The sequence below is a fragment of the Chinchilla lanigera genome, unplaced genomic scaffold (assembly GCF_000276665.1).
Source record: "Chinchilla lanigera isolate Chin_1 unplaced genomic scaffold, ChiLan1.0 scaffold00130, whole genome shotgun sequence".
NCBI classification, from domain to species: Eukaryota; Metazoa; Chordata; class Mammalia; order Rodentia; family Chinchillidae; genus Chinchilla; species Chinchilla lanigera.
Window position 1 is genome coordinate 868,609 of NW_004955531.1, and position 8,979 is coordinate 877,587.

General features: G+C 40.4%; 1 pseudogene; it reads right to left on the minus strand.

Moving 5' to 3' along the window:
* Positions 1-4,078: 4,078 nt before the first annotated feature.
* On the minus strand, positions 4,079-5,878 carry LOC102022224 (annotated as a pseudogene).
* Between the last annotated feature and the right edge of the window lie 3,101 nt (positions 5,879-8,979).

Consider the following 8,979-nt stretch of genomic DNA (forward strand, 5'->3'; position numbering starts at 1 on the left):
GTTAGTCTCAGTACTCCCTAGGTCCTCACCTTATTATCCAGAAGAGCCCGAGATTCCTCCTTCTACACTCTTGAGTCACACAGCCTCCAAATCAAGCCTACCCCAATCAGTCCCTGCACTGGATGTCTGTGTATACCCACAGTGGTCTCCCTAAACTGAGCCTCAGCTCACCAGCAGCACAGGCAGGACTTGGTGAGCCTCCATATTTTGGTGACAGGTCAACTCAGCAGAAGGTAAGGGATTTTCCTTGACACTGGTTTTACAAAAGGCCCTTCTCCTGAAGAACTCAGGCCCTGATCATTATAGGCTGGTGCTCTTGTGTTGTGTGACCTCCAGGCACAAATAGACCCCATAATCTGATGGGTGTGACTAGTGTCTCAGTAGGGGAAATCTGCTCTGTGAAGACATTTTTTCTGGTAGGAGTCCTCTCATAATACCCAGGGTCCTCAGGTTGATGCCCGTTAGATTCTAGCACTCTTGTGCAAAACTGATGCTAAACCTATTGGCCTGAGTCCAAAATTCCAAGAGACTTTCCGCCTAGAAATCTAACTGGCATTTATGCCTGGGGCTTCCTAGAGCAGATGGCATGAGGCACATCTTAGGGGCCTCTTTGTGGGTGTCTCTGCACAGTCAATGCTCCCCGTAGTCCCACTCAGGTGCTCCCCTGGAAAGATGACAGTTCTTGTAACTCCAGTGTGTTTACGCTAATGTGCTTCTCTCACATTGAGGTCCTATCTACCTGATAACTCCCAGTTAGAAGTCAGGGGGATCTTCCTATGACCACAGTCCTGCAAGAAAAGACAACCAGGGCTGGATGATATAAGACACTAAGTCCTGGCCATGTCCTTCTATCATTCCTCATTTGTGGTCCTCACACTCACCTCTAACAGAACCGGGTACCCCTCCCTCTACTTAACTGAAGTCCCCCTCTCTAAGGCTATGGATGACTTCTACATTTGTGAGGTTTTGTCTCCCCAGTAATTCAAGAGAATCCTCATCTTGACTTCTCTGTCTTGATTAAAGGGTCCAGAAAAATTCCACAAGCCTACAGAAAGTTGATCATCTTCTTACATGGAAATGGACAGGAAAGAAGTCCCTCTCAAAGAAGTCCCTTCATGTTGAGAAACATCAAAGAAGCGGGGGGCTCAGTTGCTAAACTGATAAATCTATCATTTTGTTCCAAATTTACTTCAAGTATCTGTTTAGAAATAAAATAACCTTAATTAATACTTTGAAAAAATTAATGAAAAAATACAGTAATGTTTTTCTCTTTATGCTTATTTGATTCATTTGTTTAATAGATAGATGGATAATAGATAAATAGATGACAGATAATGTCTGGCTAGTTGGCATGTGTGTGTGCCTCACTCAAATCATATTTTCAAACATGTTTTTAAAACTTCATTAGTGATACTTTTTGAAGGAAAAAAAAGTTGAGTTAAAAGGAGGGAAATTTGTGTCAATACATGAAAACATAGGAATTTAATGCTCTTGGTCATTTAATCTTCTGCCAGTTGATATTTTTAAAAATATGAGAAATTTTTGTAAAAAGTGCATATGCTACTGTTTCATTTGCATTTTGATTCTTTTTGATCCTTTACGCTAAGATGCTTTCCTCGTTATCAGTACAATTTTTTTCTTTGTATTAGTCTGTGCACTTGAGCTTAAATCAATTTCTAGTTCTCCTTTCCAGTTTAAAAAATAAGAGAGGGATCTGAGATTACATAGGGCTTTGTCATAGTGACAACACACTGATTCATTTTTTCTCTTTGCAAATCAGAGAAAGAGAAAACTTGTAAGAATTTAAATTGCATAAAGAAGAGTCGAATGATTTTCTGAACATCAATCTTTTGAGTCTATTTGGGGATTTTTTGAATTTATTTGGTTATATATAGGTAGGTGATCACATTGTCACAAACTATCAACTCTTTCTCTCCTATTTTCACATCTCTCAATCACAATTATATTTTTATTCCTCTGGTTATGTACTGCAATGCAGTAGATTGATCACAGAGTTCATTTTTATTTTCTCAGGATATATTTGTGGTGCATAATAATTACATTCCTTTGGGGATATTACTACGTATATATAAAGCATACCTTGAACTTTTTTACCTTTTTCCCTTCCTCTCCCCTTTCCCCTTTCCCAGACCTGTAACCCTATATCCAAAACCAACTCTTTTTTTTATCACCGAGACACATTTGGGAATAATATGAAGAAAAGTGAGCTGAAAGATGCAAAGTCAGCTTCAGGCTAGGAGGTGTGGAATAGCAGAGACTTTATTCTAATACAGAAGCCAGGCAAGTCACAACCCTATCACTTAAGAGCTGCTTAGAACTGGGTGCATTACCAAAGTCTATGAGCTTCCAATATTGCATCCGTGAAGTAGATATGGTTAAACCTGTCTTGTGAAAATGATCATAAATGCGTATATATGATATACATGAATATATATATAAAGCCTTTGTAAAATGCCTGTAATTTTTACAAAATGTAAGTTCTTCTTCTAATTGTTTTGACCTTTGATGTCATAACCCACTATGGTGGGATTTATTTTCTAATGCAGGGTATTTCAGAGATTACCCCACATTTTAAGAAAAGAAAACTCAGACATAAAATGCTACTTAGCAAGAAAACTAAGGAACATTTCCCCGTACATGATGACATCCAATATTAGTGTGTGGGAGATTTCCTAAGTACATGGAGCACAAACTTCTAGATATTATTTGGAACACGCAAATCTTCTTTCATTGTTTCTATTTGATGTAAGCCACTCCTATTTTCATTTTTATCCATTAGCTACAATGTAAGCCTAGGCTCAATCTGTCAAATTACACCAGAGGTAAAAATAGCATGCCTTTTTAATGCAACAGGCATGAAATCATCCAGCCAAGAGCAAATAGTGCATACAGCACAGGGGCTTCTATGAATTCCCCTTACCTGGAGGATATCTCAGTTCTTAAACAGAACATCAATAAATAGATAAGAATAGAATGCCCACTATGTGCACTACGATTGAAAGCACCAGGACGGGGCACTTTTTGTCCCTGCTACAGGTGAAGAGTCTCTTTTGATTCTATATGCTCCCATAGCAACTGCTAAGAGCATTTCTGCAGTTCACTGTTGGTGTCTCCCTTCTGAGATGCACCATCTTGGGACCTGGCTCCTGCTCTCACCTTCACAGCCTCAACCAGCCCAGCATGCGGCCTCACTTAGCTTAGCTCCCACTGAGGGACTTGCAGTGTCCTGGGACTTCATGTCAGCTGATCAGCTGAGTTACACTTGACTGCTCTCATCTCAAACCACCTTTCTCCCTTCTTATCCCTTTGTTTGCCTTTCAGTCTTCCACTGTGTATCACCATTTTCCTTATGTAAGAGCTGCTTCTGAACATCACGATCCTATGGTCAGTTACTAAACTTATTTTTCTTATCCCTAGCAGTATTGGAGTGGAGCTACTAAAGAGCAGATGCACAGTTATTATTTAGGGGGTAAATAAGTTTGTAAGTATGGGTGTCTAAGGAATTATGATGAAGTCCTAATTCCAGAATAAGCCAGACACTCATAGTAATGCAGTTTTTAATTGTATGAGAAAGAAAGCAGGTTAGGGAGCCAAATGCTGACCAACTCAAACTTTTTATATCTCTTTACTCTATGTATCTTAATGCTAATTTTTCACATTTTAGAGGAAATTCTTGTTCCAATTTCATGTGATGTTATACCAGATTAAGAAACTAGATGAAAATCTTCACAATTTTTAACCAAATAACAAATTCTTCCTCATAGCCTGTTAAAATGATGTGACCAAAACTTTCATAAGCTTAGATTGTAATGCCAGATAATAGGAACACTTGAAATACAACAAATTATACAGATAAATATCCAAAGTGCCTGTATAAACTGGAAGGGCAAAGATATGCAGCACAGTGGTCTGTCCAGACCCTGCCACCCTGCACTACTGGGAACACTAACCTCTCTTTAACTCCATGGCAAAGAATGTTCCCCAAGTTCACTAGCTAGGGGAGAATCTGTTGTCAGGGGGAATGGGACATTCCCTGTTTGTGGCATTAACACTGAGTCTACCTATGACATCCACACTCTCCATCTCTCAAAGCCTCCTCATACCTGGACTCGAAGGCGCTGGGCTTGGTATCATTGATCTTGGCCCAAAACTCCAGGACTTTCATCTTGCTGGTCTCAGCATAGGCTCTTGGGCCCCACAGGAATTCATACTGAGGAGGATTTCTATCAGGTACCTGGCTGTACTCCAGGTATTTCAGCTTCACCAGATCTTTTGTGATGAGCTTCCTGGGTTCCCCAAAAAGGAAGTGTGTCTTTCCATCATATATTTTCATTTTCTTCAAGAATTCCCAATCTTCTCCTCAGTGGCAGAGTGGCCATTCATGAAGATCACTCCCAGGATGTTCATCAGACTGGTCTTCAGAAATCCCCTGTCATGACGTAGCATCCCATTGTAGGGGAGATTCATTTTGCAGACAAGAGTATAGCAGTGGCTGGTAACATCGACTTCTTTTAAATCCATGCCAAATACCACCTCTATGTTAAGAGGAGCTTTTCTCAGCATCTCTAAGAAATGATTCTTGTACTTTTTATTGATAATCTTCAACATATTTTCTTTGCTAATGGGCTTTTTCATTTTGTACATGTGTATGATGAAGTTCACTAACATGCTAGCTGTCTTGGTTAGAACATCTCTGGGAGTCTGTATGATGGACATTGTAGCCTGGGAAAAATGTTGCTTTTACTTAATTTTTGCGGAAGGCTCCTTTATCTGATCTTGGGGTTGAAACATCCGCAGACATAGTGGTGAAAACTGCTCCCTGAGTCCTCTTAGGAGGACTTCGTGACCGAAAAGTGGACTTTGTGTGCCCGATAATCCCCAACGGAGGAGAACATAAGAGGGCAACATTTTCTTCTTGGTAGAAGGGGCTTCCTGGAGTCCTGTGCTCTTTGGACATAGGAGGATTTCTCAGGAGTATATAGCTTAATTTTTTACTGTGTGCCATGATGACTGTGGTCTGGGACAGCAGACACACGTCTGAGCAGGACAGTACGTGCTGCAGGCACCTGGAGAAGAGAAGAATGAGAGTGCATAAAGAGCTCTGGCATGAAGATAACTCATTAACTTTCAGAAGAGTTTTTAGCAGCTTTCCCTGTGATCATTACCCATAGGAATCCACAGAGTTCCTCTTTCAATCTGAGTGTCCTTTAAGAACATGGTGGAAATAAAATTAAATTATGCCTTAAGCTGTAGCTGGCCAGTCCTTCCTGTGTGCACTGATGGTGAGAATGAAGATAGCAGACTTAATTCTTGGGGATCCTCTTGTACTCTGGGGTAGAGAGTGTTCTCATATCACATTCATCATTGTAAAATCAATGAGAGCAGTTTGTGCCTCCTCCCTTGTGCTGCACTAAGTTTGCCATCTCCATCTAATATCGTCCATTCCCTGGAACACCCTTCAATCAAGTGAAAGGACATTTTCTTCTCCCTTTGCCTCTCGTAGTTCTAAGCTCTGTGGAGGCTTGCTGGGACATGGGTATGTTGAGTTCCTCAGTCCTCATTCAGGGTCCTACCTGTGGCTCTAGGTAGGACCTAGGTCACCTTTCCATGCTTATCTGCTATCTCTCCCCTCAGACAAGGGTACTCAGCAAACTAATGCAATCAAATCTAAGGAGTTCTTATACCCCTTACCACCATTTCTGAACTCTTCAGGGGTACAAATAGCAAAGTGAACTCTACTGTTCCGATGAGGGGGTAATTGGTTCACCAGTCCTCTTTTAGGGTAATCATATTGACTCCTGTAAGCGTCTAGATCTCCTCTTTCTGCAGATTTGGGACGTACAAATAGGTCAATCATCCTATAATTTTCCATGTGAAGAGAGGGCCACGTAACCTGATAGGATTTTTTAGCAATTCTCTGGGCTGAAAGAAGTGGAATAATGTATGGGAACCCCATTTTGGGATCTGGTACTTCCCCTTGTCCTCACTTGAGGATCTGATCTTGACTTCCTATAAGGTTTTGTATACCTCTGTCCAGTAACCTTCAATCTCCAGCTTCAAAAGAGGGCCCTACACAGGGAAGACAGCTCTCCCCTTTAAATACACTTGATTTGAGCATCACAGAAAGGACTGGCAGAACTTTGCTTTATGTTTTCTTACCTCCTTTGAGGAATGTTCCTCTCATTAGCACTCAGTGCCTTCAGCTTGACTTCAGCTAGGGCCCAGGTCTCCTTTACATGCCGAGTCTGAGCTATTTCTTTGCACTAAAGCTCTGTCTTCTTTGGGGTTTTCCAGGTAGAATTCAGTTTTAAAGCTTTACTGGGCCTGAAGGAGCATCCCAAGTTGTAATGAATGGAGAATGATATCATGAGTACAAAGTTTGGGACTTAATCTTAAGACCAGTCCTAGGAATTATCTTCCACTGAGGGACTTCCTGTTTCCTATGATTTCATAGATTTTATGTTGCTTGGTTTCATGATATTTACATGCTTTATCACCAACCACCTCCCTTTTTATTTGCCCTTTGTATCTAAGCATACACCAACATCTTTGACTCTAAAATTCAATGGGAGGGAACTGGTTTTTGTTCTTTTTGATGAGGAGGGATGTATGTTCAGTAGACTCATGACGATTTTCAAGTAATTATCGGGCAATTTAAAAAATATTATGAGATCTAATAAATTAGTAATTAATTTCTTTTAATTTCTTAGATAGTCCAACACAAGAAGAAAGAATAGAATGAAGTATATTAAGGAACATTTATCATTTTTTATATTCTGGTTTCAATAACTTTAGTGCAGAGTTCATTTATATTTGAAAGAAAATTACTAGTCATATTTATTTTCCCTGCAAAAGGGATACAAATGGTCACAAGGCTTATGAAGAGATGGTAGATCACTAGCCATCAGAGAAATTGAAATTTTGTCCATAATGAAGTATCATTTCACTCTTGTTTGATACAACAAAAACAGAGTGAAGAGACAGAGAATGTTGAATATGTAGAGCAAAGGGAACTCTTACACACTATTAATAGGAATGTAAATTGGTACAACTACCATAGAAGAGTCTACAGGTTCATCAAAAAACTAAAATAAACTGCCATTCAATCGAGCAATTCCTCTCCTGTGTATACATATAAAGGTAATGAAATTAGTACCTCATGAAGAGGTCTGTGCACCCATATTCATGTCAGTAACATTAAAAAATATCAAGACAATAAAAGTAATACAACCTATCAGTGGATGAATGAATAAAGAATTTGTGATATATGCATACAATGAACATTCATTAATATTATAAAGGAAAATCTTGTCATTTGCAACAGCATGAATAAACCTGTAGGAAGTTATGCCAAGTGAAATAAGCAAAACATGGAAAGAAAAAATACTGTGTGAAGTCCCTTAGGTGAGAAAATAATGAGAGAGAAAATTTTGAATGCATTGAAGGTGATCATGAAAAAATAATTAAAAGAAGAGGGTGTGGGAGATGTGTAGATGTAGGTATAAGGCCAAAAATTTGCAGTTATGAAGTATGGGTACATATAGAAGTCTAAAATATAATATGAGGACTGTGGTTAGTGATACTGATTTGTATCCTGGAAATTTACTAAAAGTATATGTTAGGTGCTTGTCTTTGTTACTTTTCTCATTGTTGATACAAAATACTGGATCCTGGGCTGGGGATTTAGCTCAGTGGCACAGCGCCTGCCTGGCAAGCACAAGGTCATGAGTTCGATTCCTGGTACCGGAGAAAAAACAAAAAAAAAAAAACCCCAAAAAAACCCAAAATACTGGATCCTACAAGTTCAAGGAGGAGAGATTTACTTTGATTCACAGTTTGCAGTCTATAATTGGCTGTCTCCAAGGCATGGCAGAGGGGCATCACAGATGAGAAACAGTTCACGGTGTGGCAAGTAGAAGGCAGCAAGTATCAAACACTGAAGCAAAGCAGCAATCCTCCCTTTCCCTTTTGTTCAATCAGGCTACAAATCGTTAGGGTGGTGCCACCCACACCCAGGATGGGGCTTCATTATCCACACCCAGATTTATGCTAAACCACCCATTGGAATTTTCTGGCTGCACCCCTGCCAATGGTCTCACAAGAATGAATCTTGCCCCCTCCCAAAAAAAAGAAAATGAATCTTGTGGCAGGGAGATTGGGGCTTTATGATGAATATTTCCATGAAGGTTACCTATGTAGTGTCCCAAGTCTAACTCCTGGGAAGCACTAACATTCCCCTCACTGTTATCATCTGACCCCATCCCCAAATCAGCACCCTCATTTCCCTGTTACCTCATAGTGGGAACTAAAGGGCATCTCTGACTGATGTTTGGCCTGGAGTCTCTGAGGCCTGGCAGTAGGGAGAATGCTCAGTAGCTCTCAGGGACATCAGGTGTGTGGCTCATGCTCTTCAGGGCCATCTGTCTGACTTCTGACACAACTTAGAAATCTTCCCCATCTTGACATGAGGCCTATGTCATTATTTAAAGTTCAGAATTCTCTGGTACTCTCTCAGAAGAGGTGAAAGTTGCCACATATGAACCAACCACGTTAGCTCTCCCTTGGCTAATGGTAGTGGTAGGATCACGTGATTCCCCTATTTTTACTGAATGGTATTCCTCTAAATCTTCAGGGGCCTCACCTTAGTTCCTGGCCCCACTGGAAATTTCCCCTCTGCTGATGAAGGCTGCCCACTTCAAGTGTCCCCATTGCCCTGAGATGACGTAGAAGAAAGGGGACATGATCCACCATGTCACCATGCTCAGGTCTCTTGTATCTGACAACAAGGAGGGGTTCTCTGTGCACCTTTTATTCTCTGCATATTGTCCTTGATTTGTCACTTGGTTCTATCACATTGACTGCTGTTGGAGATAAAGTCTTCTACTGATGCTGAATGGGGTCTCCCAAATTAGTCCAAGGATTTCATATGTCAGAGAACACCCTAGTTAGCAAATGAGG